This window comes from Giraffa tippelskirchi, chromosome 11, assembly GCF_054371585.1.
Source record: "Giraffa tippelskirchi isolate mGirTip1 chromosome 11, T2T-mGirTip1v1.2.pri, whole genome shotgun sequence".
Lineage (NCBI taxonomy): Eukaryota > Metazoa > Chordata > Mammalia > Artiodactyla > Giraffidae > Giraffa > Giraffa tippelskirchi.
Window position 1 is genome coordinate 15,984,955 of NC_137285.1, and position 18,166 is coordinate 16,003,120.

The following is an 18,166-nucleotide window of genomic DNA, read 5'->3' on the forward strand; positions in this document are numbered from 1 at the left end:
AATCAGAGTTGCTGGGGAGCTTAAACAACAAACAACGTGATTTAGTTCCACCCCAGACTGATCAAATCTAAATCTCGGGGTGGGGAGAGTCACCTAAACATGGGTATTTTAAAAATTCATTGTGCAGGTAGAGAGCTGAGAATGACAGATGTGATTCAAGGGTCAGGAAGAGTTGTCTTACCTGGAGTCTAGTCATCCATTTATTTCTTTTTTTTTTCCATTCCTGCCTCAGGGCCTTTGCACTTTGCTTTCCTTCTCCCAGAATGTTCTTCCTTAGTTTTTTTTTTCCCCCCTACATCTATTTTCTTCTCATTCTGTACATCTCATTGAAAATGTTCATTCTTCAAGGAAGCTCTCTTTGATCCTCTCCTCTCATCATCTAAAATAGTTTTTATCTTCTCTCTCTACCCTGGATCTTGTCTTTCTATCACATCACCTGGCTGATTTCCTTCACAGCACTTACTGTAAATTGAAATGATCTTATTTACTGCAGTATTCCTAACACTAAAGAAACAAACCATTCAGTAAAGACTGAAAAGATCTGACACACATAAAACACAGTGTCTACACATGATAGGGATTAGGAAATTGTTGCAATTTTTATCAATGGATTAATTAGTTATTTGGCATAATATATAGGATTATTATGAAAAGTATTAGCCCTGGCAGCATAGGAACTGTTATGAGGCATTATCTCATTTTTTACTGATCAGTTTGATGTTAAGTTCTTTGAAAACAGAAACTATCTTGTTCATTATTGTACATTCAGAGCTTAGCACAGCACCTGGCACATAGGATGTTCTGATTTAGAAACTGTTTTCTTGTGAATAATGGAATCCCCTTCAAGCTAGTATAAGCAGAAAAATTAATTTATTGGAAGGACAAGAGGGTTTCAAAGAACCCACAGGTGGAAAGGTGAGTTGGGCTAGCAAGGAACTTGAACCAAAAAGAAAAAAAAAAGAAGAAGAAGAAGAAAATGACCAGGAATCCAAGCAATTTTCTCTTGTATTTCTCTAAGGCTACATGATGTCTCTTTCTGTCTCTTTGCAAACTGAGTTTCTTTGCTCCATGGGCACATGGTTGTCCCCAGCCCAGGCTTTACAATGTTTTCCACTTCAAACATCACATGGAGATTGGCATCTTGATTCTAAATCCTTAGGGAAGAGAAATTGTGATTGGATTTAATTCCTGCCAGACATTCACTCTTGGGCCAATCAACTGTGCTAGGGATGGGGGTATGGGATTATGTACCCTGCTGCTCTAAAGGTTGGAAGTGTCTCTTGCAATATGGAGATCTCAGCTCCAATTCTCCCTGAAAGCAGAGCTTGTGAGAAGGGTTTGCATGCAGATGGTTTGATTGGGAAGAGATGTTGAGGAATGAGAGAGGGGGACTTGGAAGGGTCAAATAGAGATGGAGGGAAAGCCAGTGCAAAGTTGTGTTATTGAGCTGATGTCAGAAACCGAGGTTCATACTTAACAGATTCTGGGTTTGAAATGGGTAGAATGCACCTCAGAAATGCTCTCCCGAGAATGAGAGAGGGACGAATTTATTCATCAGTTCCTGGTGTCCGTGGGTCAAAGGATTGCCCTAAGGGATGTTATCTTCATCTCATTTCCAGTTTTATAATTGCACCAAAATGGCCCTTAGGTCAAAGCCCTAGGAGAAGGCAAGAGGTACAAGGTATAGCTAAAGCAAGGTGCCATCAGAATACACCTGTGGGCAGGTGATTTGCTGCATCAATGGCTAGAGTCAAAAAAGCTGGACCAAGAGGATGTGAGATGGAGTAAACAAGTTGTCTAGTAAGGAGGTGTGGACAGGATGTCTAAGAAGAGAGCGTACATGTAGGTGTAAAGAGGGCATATCTCCAGTATCTACTCAATAAATGTTTTCTGAATGAATAAATGAAGGTGAAATGATGGAAAGGTTCTTGGAGGAAGTGACATTTTAAGATCTCTCCCCTTCAGTGTCTGAAGGATGAATCTGGGGACTGTGTAGATACTGATCATCTGTTCTCAAGTATTTTTCTACGAGGACGATCAATTTTATTGATAAGTCCATGACGTTTTAAGAAAGGTAGATAATTTGGGGATGAAGAACTGATCTGGAGATGGTGGGCACATTAGCATGGGTGCACAGTGTCAGCATCAGGGCCAAGTTTGAGTTTTCTGTCTGCTTCAACCCCCTACAAGTTATATGGCTGCAGCTAGACTTACAAGCATATATGAAATACCAGCTTCACTTCCGTGTTCATACTCTTTCCTCTGTGTATAGCTCAGCACAGTGAATATAGTGGTTGTTAGAACCTAAAGCAGTTTCTAATTTTGTGTCATTATGAGTGTGAATGCGACCCTTAGGACCCATCCCTACAGCCTTAACTAAACTTATTCTTTCAAGCTATGAAGAGAAGATAAAGGTCTGAATGAAGACTCCAGTTGACGGAGGGCCGGGCTGACTCAGCGCCGATAAACCTGCAGTCAAAAAATCAATAGAGCTTTCTCAAGAGTTGCCATTATCCAACAAGGAAAATTTTTCAAAAATAAATTGCTGCGTGGCATAAAATCAGATTAAGTAGGATAACAGATTTTGCTGACTTTGGAACCGTGTTGGGGATGGCCCAGGAGGAAGAGAATTAGTGATTTAACAAGCTCAGTTCTCCTGCTCGTGCTAGTCAAGTGTTTACTCTCTGGCTGAACAAGAGAGGGAGAGCAAAGGTGAGAGAACAAATTCCAATTTCTGTTTGACTTTCACCCCTCAGCTGACCCAGCCCTGCATTGTTGGGTCAGCTCACCACTGTTTCATGGTGGGCTTGCAGAGAGGTTCACTGCCCTATCCTTGAAGCCATGGTTTTTAACCAGGCTTCACCGTGCTGTGTGACAGTTGGGCAAGTTATTTCACATGCCTGTGGGCCTCGATTTCCCAATCTTGAATTGGGCTTCCCAATGACTGAGGCCAGAGGAGAGTTACTCCGCAAAGTAAATTGTTATGTTGTTAGGAGAAATAAGGATGGATATTGGGTAGTAATAAACCACAAATGTGTACCAGTTACAAATCTGATACTTTCTGTCTAAATGCTAGCATTTTCAGAACCTTTAAAAATGCCCCCACTGAGGTCTCCTCTGGTTAAAGTTAACATAAGGATGACCAGAGCCAGGGGGCCTGACTGAAACCAGAGAACTTGTACAGGAGCAAACTAAAATTTACCCTCTGTGAGTACTCATCCACTTCTCTGCTCCTCTGGGCTCTGCTCCTACCTGGCGTTGGAGTCAGGTGCTTCAGGTGCTTACCTGTCTCAGGCAACTTCATAGGACATCATGTCTTGCCTCTTTACTCCCCGTGCCGTTACTCCCCAGACCAACCTGACTGCCCCTCTTTGCCCTGGCCCCTGCCTTCTGGTTAGCTCAGTCTTGTTGTTAATAATACTCCAATTGTTGGCCAACATAAGTCTGCCCCCCCAAATCAACATGGGATGCTTCATATGGGCTAAGGGTCTGTTCTGAGATACGCTCCCCCTTGTTACCAGTTGACGCTCTTGTGGGTGGGTATGGTTGCTTTTCATGGCGACTCAAGGTGGCATCATTCCATTAATAATCCATGTGAATGGAACACTCTGAAACTGTGCCATACACAACCCCACCAACTCTAGGCAGTGTCTCTGCCTTCAGCTGCTAAGAAGGAAGAAGCTGCTTTTCAAGTAATCGAGAGACATTTCCAAGTATAGCTAGTCCTGAGGTCAGGTCTTGCCCACTTCTGATGTTTTGTACCTTCCTCTACTGGTGGCTTTGTAAAGTGTCAACTTAGCCAGGCTGAACTACATTTCCCAGAATCCTTTGGTTTTCAGTATGTAGGTCAGGTAAGGTGCTTTCACAGCTCACTCATGTCTTGGGTGCACCTCACTGTTGTGGGGCTACCTTCTCATGGATCCTGCTTCAGCTTCTTTTACTCCTGAGCCAGGTGTATATTTTGGCCCTATGATGAAGGGTACCAACTAATCCTTGAGGGCACCCACATCACCAGGGTCAGAGGCAGTGAGACCCAACATGGCTCGAGTCTGTGTCATTGTGGGTGCTAGTTTGTGCTCAGATTCCAGTTTGTCCTTGCTGTCTCTCACTCCTCACCTATCTGCCCTTTGGGACTGCTTGTCCTGAAGATTTCAAACTCCAACATCAGATGCAAAGACAATAGCCTTACGGAGACTGTTTAATCAATCGCAACTAAGTAAGGTCACATACCTGGGATGAGTTCTTTAATATATATACACCTTCCAGTGGACCTGCTTCCTTGATTGAACCCTGACTGGAACACCTACCAAGGAAATTTTATTCCTAGAAGATGCATGTTTGGGGTCTTATTTTGGATTCCCCCAAAGAAGAACCCTGATATATATACTTGGGGGCAAGTAGTTTATCTGGGAACTAGTTCTAGGGAGCAGAAGTGAAGGAACAGGGAGAGTAAAATCAGTGAAATCATGAAAAGCCAGCAAAGAACGTATTATTTACAAGCTGCTGCTGTAGGCAGTGGGGCTCAAGCCCACTAGTGCATCTGAGATGTGTACATACTGTTTCCCAGAAGTCTCTGTTTGACGCACGGGAGGCAGGACAGCTAAGTTACTTATCCACTAGCTCCCATCACCCATTTAAGGGTTGCCCTGAGGGTGTTAATTGTCCCACAGTTTCAGAATTCACCTGCTTGAGGCTGAGTGTGTTCTTGTGGTGTTAGGGAAAGCTTTGAGGCAGAGAGTTTCTGGATTTTGGGCAATTGTTTGAAATTGAATGGTGTCAGTATGCCCAAGCTACTGAAGTCACAGTCATAGTTGAGCTTGAAAGGCTGTGACTTGGGCACCAGAAGCATCTGTTATCCCTGGCAAAGCCATCATTTGCAAAATCAAGTCTCATAGATGCCAACGGGTCAGGAGGAAACATAAAATGGCATTAAACTCATATTTAAAAGTGAAAATAAATAAAAAGTCTAGAGCTTTCTAATGTTCTATTATGAGATCTATTATGAACAGACACACACACACACACACACACACACACACACACACACTTTTCCTGACTCTCGTTTTACCATCTCTTTAATTCCTAAATTACTTTCCTTCATCCTTCTAGAGAAGAAAAATTTCTGCAGCTCTATTCTCTGCTGATGCAGATGCTTCTAAAACTTTCCAAGCAGCCCTCTCTAGCAACCTAGTGAAGGCTATTAAAGGGCCCATCTATAGCTTTTTAAAAGTAAAAATAATGCTTCATGTTTAAAAAATGTAAAACTGATATACACATGTTTAAAACATGGTAGCTCAACATGTTAGGGGGCAAGACTGTGACTAGCAAGTGGTTGTTGGTTTACTATTCACAGGGAAGGGTCAGAGACTTGATTGTTTGGGCAATGCCTGTCATTTAATGCTGCATTTAATTATCATCAGTTCAGTGCAGTCTCTCAGTCGTGTCCGACTCTTTGCGACCCCATGAACCGCAGCACGCCAGGCCTCCCTGTCCATCACCAACTCCCGTAGTCCACCCAAACCCATGTCCATTGAGTCGGTGATGCCATCCAACCATCTCATCCTCTGTCATCCACCTCTCCTCCTGCCCTCACTCTTTCCCAGCATCAGCAGTTTCTTATCCCTATTTTCCCACCCTGTGACCTTCACTTTTTTTGTTTTCTGTTTTTTTTTAAATAAATTTATTTATTTTAGTTGGGGGCTAATTACTTTACAATATTGTAGTGGCTTTTGCCATACATTGACATGAATCACCCATGGGTTCTACTCCAGGATCAGTGACAAATCAAATAATCTATCTTAGTCTCAGCTTGGGACTCTGGTGCCTATCTATATCAGGATTGTGCTTCTTCCTAGGCAGGACAGCATTCCCAGTGGGGATACTCTGGGAGGGACAACCTCTTAGATACACAAGGTTTCCATTTTCCAAATGGATACCAACTTGGATATCCAAATGGGTAGCAATGACTAACACTTGATGCTCAGAACTTCCAACCTAGGTAAAAACGTTAGGGACAGCTCTTCGTGGGATAGATGAGAAAGCTGAGGCCCTGAGAGAAGAAATGAATTATCCAAATCCCAACAAAGCATTCATGGCCCTGCACATAGTGGGCCCTCAATAATTATTTGGTTATTGTGAGAAACAGATAAGTATCATGGTTAAGAGCACAGCCTTTGAGGCCAGACAGATTGGGGGTCATACCCTGACTCTGCCTTTCACTAGATTAAGTGCTATTGGGCAGATGACTTAACCTTCCTGAGCCTCAGTGTTCTTGACTGTAAAGTGGGAATAATAACAGCACTTGTGTGTATGTTGTTGAGAGAATCCAGTAAAATCATGAGCTGTGTAGAATGTTTGACAGAAAATAGAAGTAACTGATGATGATAATGCAGAATTAGCCTGACCTGGGCACCTGGGAACTTAGATCATTCTTTATCTACTTGACCTCTAAGAATTTAGCAACCTTCCCATCCACTGGCAGATAGACAGGAGCAGAGGGCTCCCAGTGCTGTTTTTCTGCCCTTCTGATAATTGTTTCTTATACAAGCCAGTGTTTTATTGATTGGTCATTGATCTCTGCATGAGGCCAGGGAAATACCTGGGCCATGAAGACACAGGCAGCATTTTCCAGGCCAGGGGTCCCCAGTGGGTGTCGGGGCATCACCTGCTGGCTTGAATGAGTGGTCTCTGCCCTGCTTCGGACAACTTCTTCATCAGAACCAGCTGCCCCTGTGCCCCCCCCTCTTGTGCCCCTTTATTGCTTCCATCAACCCTTCACCTGCTGTCTTCGTTTGACCTTTAATAAGCGCCGCTTTTGTGCAGAGCTGCTGATGAGTTATTGCCGAGTGAGCAGCTCCCCAGGGGCAGGCTACCTCCTGAGCCCCTGGCCTCACCGCAGCTTGTAAGGGAAAATTACATTTTGATCTACATTTCCCATTTCTATTCTCTTGTCACCTGGCTTTGGAGACAAAAGGAAGAAAATAATGTTTTTTTTTTCTCTCTCCCCCACCCTGAATTATGTCTCTGTGCTCTTTCTTCCCTTTCCTCTTTCTCTATTCTGTACTGATGCTCAGTTGTGGAAGATAAAGTCACTGGGCCAGAAGTTCTCACCTAGGTCATCCTCCCTTGGACATTGGGGTCATCAAAGCCCAAGAGGTCATACAGACTTTTCCAAACTCCCACTTTTCCCTCTCTTTAAATCCTAAATTTCTTTCTTCCATTCTTCAAAAATTTTTTTTTCTGTAGTCCCCTTCTCAGGCAAGACCACCTGAAAATCAGCAGATAGGTTTTGAGATGAATAAACAAGCCCTTCTTCCACAGGCCTTGTGGTGCCCCTAGGTTGGTTTTCACCACATCCTCTACCTCTTCTTTATTTTTCCCTCTTAAAAATTCAGGTAAAAGTCACATAGCACAAAATTCACTATTTAAAACCATTTAAAAATGTACAATTCAGTGGTTTTTAGAATATTCACAATGTTTTGCAATCATCATCACTATCCAATTCCAAAACATTCTCATCACCTCAAAAGGAAACATCATACCCATTAAGCAGTCTATTCCCCATTCCCTCCTCCCCTCAGCCTCTGGCAACCACTGATCTATTTGCTGTTCCTATGGATTTGCCTATTCTGGACATTTCTTATACATGGTATCATATAATATGTGGCCTTTCATGAGTGGTTTCTTCCTTTTGCATAATGTTTTTGAGGTTGATTCATATTTAGCATGCATCAGTGTTTCATTCATTTATGGCTAAATAATATTCCATTGTGTTGAAATACCACATTTTGTTTATTCATTCATTCAGGTTGCTTCCACTTTTTGGCTATTATGAATAATGCTTCTGTGGGCATTTATGTCTAAATGTTTGTTTGAACATATGTTTTTGATTCTCTTAGCTAGAAATGAAATTGCTGGGTCTTATGACAGTTTTCTTTTTGAGGGACAGCCAAATCATTTTCACAATGACCAATGAATCTGTTGATGGTGAGTCAGTTACGGTGGTGAAGGGCCTAGAATTGTGTCATCTGGGAGAAAGAGAACATTATTTTGGGAGAAGGGAAATTCTCCGTGTGAACCAATGTGGTTAAGTCAGACTGAGAGATTAGGGTGGTAATAGGAAATGTTTGGAAGGTAAAGACTCTGTGCTGCTCTTCAAGAAAGAAAAAGAAAAAAAACCTTGAATGCTAACTACTTCTTATCCTCCAGGTCTCAACTTAAATGTCACTTTTTCCAGGATATCGTCTCTGAACCTCCTCCTCGCCACCTCCAAGACTGAACAAGGTCATCACACTCTCTTGTCTCATCTCCACTTCTTTGGAAAACTTTTGTGAAGGCGGGTCCAGGTCCAACTCATTCTCTGGTGTTTCTTCAGTACCAAGAACAGCTTCAGGCTCACAATAGGTGCCTACTGTACCTTTGCCTGATGAAAGAAGAAACAAATGAGTCAGGAAGTGGAAGTTTAAAAAGAAACAGATGTGGATTCCATTAAAACACTATGTAATATTGAACCACGTGCAACATGGGCGGCTGTGAAACAAGCTGTTTCAAAACTGCTGGCTACACAGATCCCACTCTTTTGCCTGCAGGTCCCATGGATTTCTATGACATCAGTGCTTCCTCAAACCTGTAGCTTTATCCTGCATTCCTTTTCCTTCTCTCTGCATTTTCCTCCACCAGGAGGGACCCAAATGGTCCTCTAAAGAGGAGAATATAATGGAGTAGAATTGATTTTCTATCTGCTATGAAAACAAATACAAGTCAGAATATTTAGGAGGTAGCCAGAAGCATAGATTTTAACTCTCAAGTATTTATTTCCTTAATAACACTTACTATGTATCGAGCACTTATTAAGCACAAGACACTGTATTGTAAACTCAACGTGTAAAATCACCCATCCTCAAAACAACTCTGCTAAGTGGGAATTGTTATCTCCAAACATGAGAACTCCCAGTTTTGTTCTTTTTTTCCCAACCATCTTGAAATTCAGAGCTAATATCCAGCTTCTAAAAGAGCTGATCTAACCAGCTTGGTAGAGGCGTCTACAGTAGAATCAGTCAAATGACCCTAGACAGTGAAGCTGAGTATCTTCTCACACTGTTCGGAGTGACTTGGATGATTCTTATAAGCAGCTCAAGATACTGGATGTGACATCTGTGTTTGACTTAGTCCTGCAAATATATAACACCCAGAAAGCTCCAACAAGCAAAGGTAAGTCTTTAACTGCATTATCCTTTTTTTTTTAACAGTCTCAAATGAAGGGAAGTGACATTCAGAAATACCTCCTAAATCATTTGAGAGAGATTCAATTATGTTTGCTGTTGTTAGTGCTAACTGTACTTTGAGGAATGCTAATTTTCAAAAAATTGGTTACTTGAATATGATTAAAAAAAAAAATCTCTCCCTAATTGAGCAAGCAGTAGTTCCTTCAAACTTTCACTGGTGGAAGAATTCAAGCCCTGAAGCTTAAGGTTTTCTCTGGGCAATTGGGTTATGTTGTATAAGGTCACAAGAGAAAGTGTAAATGTCCTGATAAATTTCTTTTACATAAAATAAAGCAAAGATGGCATCTAAATAAGAAAATCATCAAAGACAGGTTATGCATATTAAATTATTGATAATGGGTCATGTATAATTAATCTTCATGCATCATTCTTGGCTCTCTGAATGTTTGGGTCTATCTGTGCAAACTTCCAGGTAACTAGTCAGAGTGGTGGGCTTGAGGGTTGTTCTTAAGGAAATCCAGTCTCACTGAAATCACGGGTGAAGCCAGGGGCTTTATTCAGGGTCCCTTTGATTGGAGTCAACAGAATCCCATTCCAGTGAGTTCAAGTGCAATTGAAGCTTTGCTGTGAGATTCAGATATCTCATGGGAATCCAGAGAAAGCAGAACAGGGGGCCTCAGGAAGGGCAGGGAGAATTCCTGGAACCAACAGAATGCTGGTTTGCAAAGAGACTCTTCCAATAACTTGCCATGCGACCTCAGGTGAGTTACTTTACTTCTCTGTGTCTCAGTTTAAACAGGGAGATGATACTGTATGTGCTTCTGTGTCAAATATAATATTAAATGGGATACTGACTATGCCATACTTAACACATACTATCTGTTCAATAAATGTTAGCTGTTATTATTGATATTGTTATATTTTTCTACATTAGTTTTGTGCAGCTGCTTCATCTTCCTTTTGCTTCCTCATGGCTTCCACCTTCACAGTAGCCCCTGAGTCAACATGACTTTCTAAGTTCTAATGCCTGTGACTCCCTTAAAACTGCCCTGTCCTCTTAGATCAAGTTGATGAGAGGGGAAATCTGTTTGATTCGTTACATCCAAATCATGGCCCCTGCCAGGCCGTGGCTGGGATCCCTCTGAGTCAGAGACCCTCCCTGGTCCCCATGTCAGGTGATGGGGTCCACTCAATGGAACTATGGGTGAAGAGTCACCCATTAAGGGGCACAGGTGAGCAGCAGATGACAGGAACTTGTCTAGAAGCACAGGTGAGGTCACTTCTGGCTGGGAAGGAAGAGAAGCCCTGTAATGGACTGTGTGAACAGGAGTGTTTGAGGGGACAGTGGTTACCAGTGTAGCTGATGCAGGAGTCAGGTGTGAACCATCATGGTGGTTACAACTAAAGAAGAAACGGAACAGAAAATAATGTGTGTGTGTCCCTTCTGAGGGAGAGAAGGCAAGAGAGAATTTGATGAATCTGAGTGAAGCATACCTGAGTGTCCAGTAAACTAGTCTTTTGATTTTACTATAGGTTTGAAAATTTTCAAAATTAAAAAAAATGGGGGAAAATACAGCTGAAGTGTTTACCAAATAAAGCAAATATTTTCATAATAAATGCAAGTAAATATACAAACATACAAATGAGTAATCAGCAGGCAAGCTCAGGACTCATCAAATTCCAGATTTGCTTACCTACTCTGTGAGTGTTTTTTTTTTCCTCTCTGAGCCTCCATTTCTACATCTGAGAAATGGGCTCATAGTACTGCCTTCTGACCTACTGAGGGGTTTCATTAATTGATAGATATGCAAAGCAGGGCAGATAGTCAGCTCATAGGCACTGGGATAGCTGTGTTGGTTATTTGCAGAGAACATCTCCTCTGACTGGTTGGATTGTCCCAGTTAATAAATATGTCTGAATATTGTTCTCACTAACTGGGACATAGTTGGAGCCAATTTCATGGGCACTGGTTCTAGTCCCATCGTCATTATCCTGATTATCTTCATCATTATTCCTGAGCCCATCAGTCTCCCGACCCTGGTGGCAGGGAAGGAATGAGACTTCAGGAATAACTTAGATTTTGGATGGGCAGGTGGCCAAAGCTTTGGGTGTTTTAGGCACCTCAGAGATACTGTGCCATCCCAGTGCGAGGCAGATGAAGAGATTTCATTAGTGTTTCATGCTGGGCGAAGTGTATTCCCCTGGGCCAGAAGGCATTAGCTCTGTTTGCAAACTAAACACAGGTAGAAGCTGGAGAGGGACAGAGGCTGCAGGGAGCTGGGAGGATGAATGCTGATTCTTGGGCCTGTGTCCCTGGGCTGGAAGGAGGGGATGTTGGGGAGAGGGGCAGGTGGAGAGGGGCATGTTTTGGGGTAGGCCCCAGGTATAGTTGGGCTGGGTTCAGAGGGGTGTTTAAAAGTGCTGGTGCTGTATAATCTCATGTTTCTAATCTCTCTATTGTTGCCTCAGCATCCTTCAAAATAAGCTTGGTAAGTACTAGTTTAAACTGTAAATAAACAGATGGATATATGGGGCTGGATGGATTCAGTTGATAGATGAATCTGTGAAATGTGAAACAGCAAGAGAATAATTGAAAAATGAGCAGATAGGTAGATTAATATTTTTTCCAGCTTTATTGAAATATGATTGACATGTAACATTGTGTAAGTTTAAGGTGTACAGTTGGTGATTTGATACACCTATATACTGCAAAATGATTACCACAACAAGGTTAGTTAACACATCCTTCACCTCGCATAATTATCATTTTTTTTAAGTGTTTGTGGTGGTGGTATGAATGTTTGAGATGTACTCTCCTAGCAACTTTAAAGTCTACAATGTGTGTGCTCAGTTGCTCAGTTGTGTCCAACTCTTTGGGACTCCATGGACTATACCCCGCCAGGCTCCTCTATCCATGAAATTTTCCAGGAAAGAATACTGGAGTGAGTTGTCATTTCCTACTTCAGGGGATACAATCTAGTTAACTGTAGCTGCCATGCTGTATATTAGATGCCCCAAGAACTTATTCGTCTTATAGCTAGATGTTTGTACTCTTTGACCAGCGTCTCCTCATTTCCCCCACTCCAAAGCTCCTGGCAGCTTCCTGTGCACTCCTTGATTCTGAGTTCAGCTCGTTTAGATTTCATGCATAAGTGAGATCATACAGCATGTGTCTTTCTCTGTCTGACTTATTTCATTCAGCATAATGCCTTCAGGATCTCTCCATGTTGTTACAAATGGTAGGATCTCCTTTTTTGGGGGGCTGAGTAATATTCCAGTGTGTGTATATATATTACATTTTCTTTATCCATTCATCTGTTGACAGACACTTAGGTTGTTTCCATGTCTTGGCTATTGAAAATAATGCTGCACTCAACATGAGAATGCAGATATCTCTTCACAATAATGATTTCATTTCTTTCAGATATATAGAATTACTGAACCATGTGGTAGGCCTACTTTTAGTTTTTTGAGGAACTTCCATACTCTTTCCATAATGGTTGTACCAGTTTATTTGCCCATCAACAGTGCCCACTTGTCCACATATTCACCAGCATTTGCTACCTCTTGTCTTTTTTTTTTTAATAATAGCCATTATAACAAGTGTAAAGTGATATCTTATTGTGGTTTTAATTTGTATTTCCCTAATTATTAGTGACATTGAACACCTTCTCATGTACTTATTGGCCATGTTTATTCAGATCCTTTATTCATTTTTAAATAGGATGATGATGATTTTGCTGTTGAGTTTAAGAGTTCCTTATATATTTTGGATATTAACTCCCTAACAGATATATAGTTTGCAATTATTTTCTCCCATTCTGTAGGTTGCCTGTTTGTTTTGTTGTCACTTATGCTGTCTAGAAGCTTTTTAGTTGGATGTAGTCCCACTTATTGATTTTTGCTTTTGTTGCTGTACTTTTAGTGTCATATCCAAAAAATCCTTGCCAAGACCAATGTCTAAAGGATTTTTTCCTATGCTTTCTCCTAAAAGTTTTATGCTTTCAATTTTTTTAAGTCTTTAATCCATTGCAAGTTAATTTTTGTGACCTGTGCAAGATAGTGGTCCAATTTCATTCTTTAATGTGTGAATACCCAGTTTTCCCAGCACTATTTATTAAAGAGACTGCCCTTTCCCCATTTGAATGTTCTTGGTTCCCATGTCATATATGAATTGGCTGTATTTGTGTGGGTTTATTTCTGGGGTCTTTATTCTGTTTCATCTGTTTATGTGTTCGTATGCCAATACCATGCTGTTTTGATTATTATAGCTTTTTTTAAAATTACTATAGCTTTTTAATTATAGTTTGAAATCAGAAAGTGTGAAACTTTGTTCTTTCTCAAGATTACTTTGGCTATGTGGGATCTTTTGCAGTGCCATATGAATTTTATGATTTTTTTTTTATATTTCTGTGAAAAAAATCACATTGGAATTTTGATAGGAATTGAACAGAACCAATAGATGGCTTTGGGTAGTATGGTCAATTTAACAATATTAACTCTGTGGATGAATATATTTAAATGAACAATGAATGAAACAGTGGGGGAATGACTTAATGCAGGGGTCCTAAACCTCTGGGATCTGATGCCTGATGATCTGAGGTAGAGCTGATGTAATAATAATAGAAATAAAGTGCAAAATAAATGTAATGCGCTTGAATCATCTCCGCCCCCAGTCTGTGGAAAAATTGTCTTCCATGAAACCAATCCCTGGTGCCAAAAAGATTGGGGACCACTGATTTAATGAATTAATTGATGAATAATAAGAAGCAGTAAGTTTCTCTCCTTTTCTTAAGGACTTCTCAAGTACCAGACATTCTGCTATGCAATTTACATACATTTAAATCTCGTTTATTTCTCAGAACAATCTTGTAAAGTAGATAACATAGTTATTCCTATTTTCTATGTGAGAAATTGAGGCATACAGAGATCAAATAACTTGCCCAAGATCACAGAGCCAGGAAGTGATATAGTCAGCATCTCAATGAGTGCTTTAATCTCTGCCTTAATCACAAGGGCCCAGGAATGTGTGAACTTATTTTACTCCATAGACAGATGTTGGCCACAGGACCCCAATTCAGCTTAGAGATTCATTCATTCATTCTGAAAATATATAATGAGCACCCACCATGATGCAGGCAGTGTTCTAGGCACCAGGAATATATGAAGGAACAAGCAGCTACTGCTTCTTCATACATAGCTTATACTTTAGTAGGGAAGAGTGATAATAAGCAAATGCACATGTACTGTCATATAGAAGCAAATTTTATGAAGAAAAACCAAACATACAGATTTATAGAGTGATGGAGAGGTAGTGGTACAGAGGGGAGCTATTTTATAGATAGAGTAGTCAGGGAAGACCTTTCAGAGCATATGCAAAGACCTGCATCATGTATAGTGAGTTATGCAATGATCTAAGGGAGAGTGTTCCAAGCAAAGGGCAGATCAAATGCAAAGGTCCTGTGGTAGGAATGAGCATTCAAGGAATTCCCTGGCAGTCCAGTGGTTAAGACTCTGTGCTTTCATTGGTGAGGCCCCAGGTTCTATCCCTAGTAGGGGAACTAAGATCCCACAGCCATGTGGCACTGCAAAAAAAAAAAAATTTTTTTTTTTAAATGAGCATTGCAAGTGTGAAGACTAGTGAGGAGGCCAGAGTGTTCAGACTGGTGTGAGCAGAGGGGAGAGTGATAGGAGCTGCCATCATAGAGGGAAACAGGTGCCAGATCTTTATCCTTGACCTTGTAGGATAAGGTCCTCCAAGTATAAGGGATATGGGTTTTGTTTCAAGGAAGAAAGTATGTCTGAATTAGATTTTAAAATATCACTCTGGTTGCTGTGGGTTGTTCCATCACTCTTGACTGCAATCCAGTGAAACAATTTGGTCAGCTAGTGTAAGAATGAAAAACAATTGTTTGTTATCCTTTGAATGATTTCAGTGGTCATGCCCCTCCTCTCCCTCCCTTCCACCTTGGGGACTCATGTGTCATTGGTTCTGCCACCTCTTGGCACCAGGACATTTGCTGGAACCACCCCTTCTTCTTATGCTCTCTTTTCTCCTGGGGACTCTTGGTATGGCTATTCATTCCAAAGTCCCATTCAACAGAAAAGAGAAATGACAGCAATGTATATGTATAACAGTAAGGGACTGGTTAAGCAAATCCATTTATGATAATGCTTTTGATGATCAAAAATGATGCTGGGGAGAAGTAATTGCTGATGCTATACCAGTAGTAACGATAGCTACTCAAACATCTATTATGCAACAGACTTGGTGTTAATAACTTACATGTTTTACTCCATTTAATCTCCTCAACACAGAGAGATCAATTCCACTTTTGTCCCCAGCTTATAGATGAGGAAATTAAGGCTTAAACATCTTGCCAAAAGAACTAAATAGTACATGGTTCAGCAAGAGTAAAATGCAGGTCTATCTGATTACAAAGTCCATGTTTTTAACTGATGCCATCTGCCTCCCATTGGAATATAATTGTGTTGCATTGCTAAGTAAGAAAGCTGGTTATTAAATAATAAGTGCAGCCTCCAGCCCATCTTTTTCAGTACCAAAAGGGCATGCAACAAAATATTAAAAGTTGTTATCTCTGGGTGGTTAATTATGGGAGATTTTTGCATGTGTTTATGATTTTTGTAATTAGAGTTAAACAAAAGCAATAAAAGGTCTCCATGTGTTTTTCTCCCCTACTCAGCCCCTCTCTCCCTCCCCTGTGGTCTCTAGACTGGCTCTGGGTTTCTCTATGAATATAAAGCTAGCCTTGCCTCTTCCCCTTGGCCTCCCAGCTTTGCAATTTCAGCACAATTGTCTAGATTGCTTTAAATTTTGCTAGCATTCTAGATGCTGAGTTAGTTGCAAATTTTTCACTTCCAAAAACGAAAGTGTTGTTACTTAGCTAGGGGCTTAAATAATAAATCTGAAAGTGATACAGCTCCCTAACATTTTTGCCATGTAGGGTGTGGACTGGGGAATGACCACAGCTTCTGGTGATAAGAAGATCACTTAATTTGATCACTGAGGGGTGGACCTGGGCTGTCAATAGGGAGACCCAAAATCACCCACGTGTCCTTGAGCATCATCTCGAGGGAAAAAGATCTGCATGTGTCCTGTGTTTGGAGATAATTTCAGTGGGAGAGAACTCTCCAGCTCTGCTATTCATGCAGGCATGCATTTGTGCATAAACAACAATATTTACTGAGCATTAACTTCTTCCAGCACTGTGCTGACTGCTGGAAATTCAGCAGTCAGGAGGAAAGACTCATCTCCACTTTGGTGAAGTTCACAAAGTGGCGTATATGGGCTGACAAACACTAAACACATCTTCAAATTTTCAAATGTGATAGAAGGTGGAAGTGCAGGATGCCATGAAGAAATAAAGAGGAGAGCTAGCTGAGTCTGACAACTCAGCAAAGATAACTCTGGGAAATAATGTTTAAGCTGGAAATGGAAGGATGCCTAGGAACTAACCAGGAAAAGAAAAAGGAAGAAGAAAATGTATGTCACAATGAGAGGGTACATGTAGAAAGACCTGGAAATGGGGGGAAGCAGGGTACTACTGTCCAGGTGAAAAAGAGTATGATGCACAGATTTACACAAAACAGAAAGAGGCATGGGATGGGCTGGAGGAGAAACCTCAGCCAGAACCAAAGAGTCTAATAAACCACATCACAAAGTTTCCGAGTTATCCTAGAGATGATGAGAAGAAAGCTGTTGAAAGATTTTATTAGAAAAGAAAGTTTTATTTTTAAATGACATCACCAAGCAAAGACAGAGCTGAGAATAAAGTTGTTTCTTGGAATACAGGATGCTTTTGTGCCAACACATTATTCTTTCGTTAAACAAATATTTAGGCAATGTTTACCATATAACAGGCAGAGCCCTTAATGCTGGGAAAATGGAGGAGAACAAAGGTCTCTAAGTTTAGGGAACTTACAGTCTAGTAGGAAGAGAAAGGCAATAAACAAAAGAACAAATAAGTAGATAACATAATATTGAGTATCACTAAGATTCATGAAGAAGAAAGGCAAAGGAAAGTAAAGGAAAGCATAAGGCCAGGCTATTCCCATGGGTGGTCAGAGAGTCCTGGGAAGTTGATACTTGAGCAGAGAACTGGAGGAAGTGAGCCCTCTGATTCACCAGACCTTCTCAGATGGTCTCCCCTCCATGGACTTTTCAGATGGCCAGGTGGGGTTGAGAGTCAAATGAGGCTTTTAACAATAAGGAAGGTTGGCTCCCTTGGTCTGTTGGACCCATGACCTCGGACATTTGACCTTGGGTGTTTTAACCTTCCATGTCTGCTGCTGCTGCTAAGTCGCATCAGTCGTGCCCGACTCTGTGCATCCCCATAGATGGCAGCCAGCCAGGCTCCTCCATCCATGGGATTCTCCAGGCAAGAGTACTGGAGTGGGTTGCCAATGCCTTCTCCGAGGCAAGAATACTAGCTGACCACAAATGAAACATCCAGTCACACCATTCACATTCAGTGGTGATCTGAACCCCAAGAATTATTTAACAGCTGCTTTAATTTTGTCTCCTGATCACAAGTTACTCTACTGGATGTATGTACTTATTCACCTTTTCATTTAAAAACAGAGATGAACCTGATCAAACGCAGGGCAGAACCTAACACTGACGCCCAAGCACATCACAACAATATATGGCTGAGATGGAAATCTCCTGGTGATATAACAGTCATCTATTAGGGAGCCGAGTCCAGGGCTTCTTTACTCATTAATCAGAGCCTCCTGATAAAGTCTGCCACAGCCAGAGTGGTGGTGTATTTTTTCTTTCTTTAAAAAGATATAAAACAGTATCATTGTCTTTATTGATCTCTACTACCGTTATTATCAGAACATGCCCTTTAAAGTCACTTCCTATAGCTCCTCTTCCCATACCTTTCCTGGTAGCTTTGCATTCAGAGAGGCAGTGATTA

The 18,166-nt window shown here is 41.2% G+C and overlaps 1 protein-coding gene and 1 long non-coding RNA gene across 13 annotated transcripts in view; one reads left to right on the forward strand and one right to left on the reverse strand.

Annotated features, from left to right (window-relative positions):
* SRRM4 (serine/arginine repetitive matrix 4) overlaps positions 1-18,166 on the forward strand; it is a 310,788-nt gene that overhangs the window by 48,790 nt on the left and 243,832 nt on the right. For 9 of the 12 annotated variants that reach the window (XR_014068468.1, XM_081539753.1, XM_081539761.1 and 6 more), the window contains one exon: positions 8,237-9,210. The gene's annotated coding sequence lies outside the window, so the exon portion shown is untranslated. Of the gene's footprint in view, positions 1-8,208; positions 16,716-18,166 lie in introns of those variants that run through there. The other 3 variants (XM_081539755.1, XM_081539757.1, XR_014068469.1) reach the window with 2 other exon arrangements.
* LOC145525880 (uncharacterized) lies at positions 1,425-3,384 on the reverse strand. The gene is made up of 2 exons (XR_014068479.1): positions 3,286-3,384; positions 1,425-2,469 (listed from the first exon to the last, which is right to left on the reverse strand). It is a non-coding gene; the product is annotated as an uncharacterized LOC145525880 (long non-coding RNA).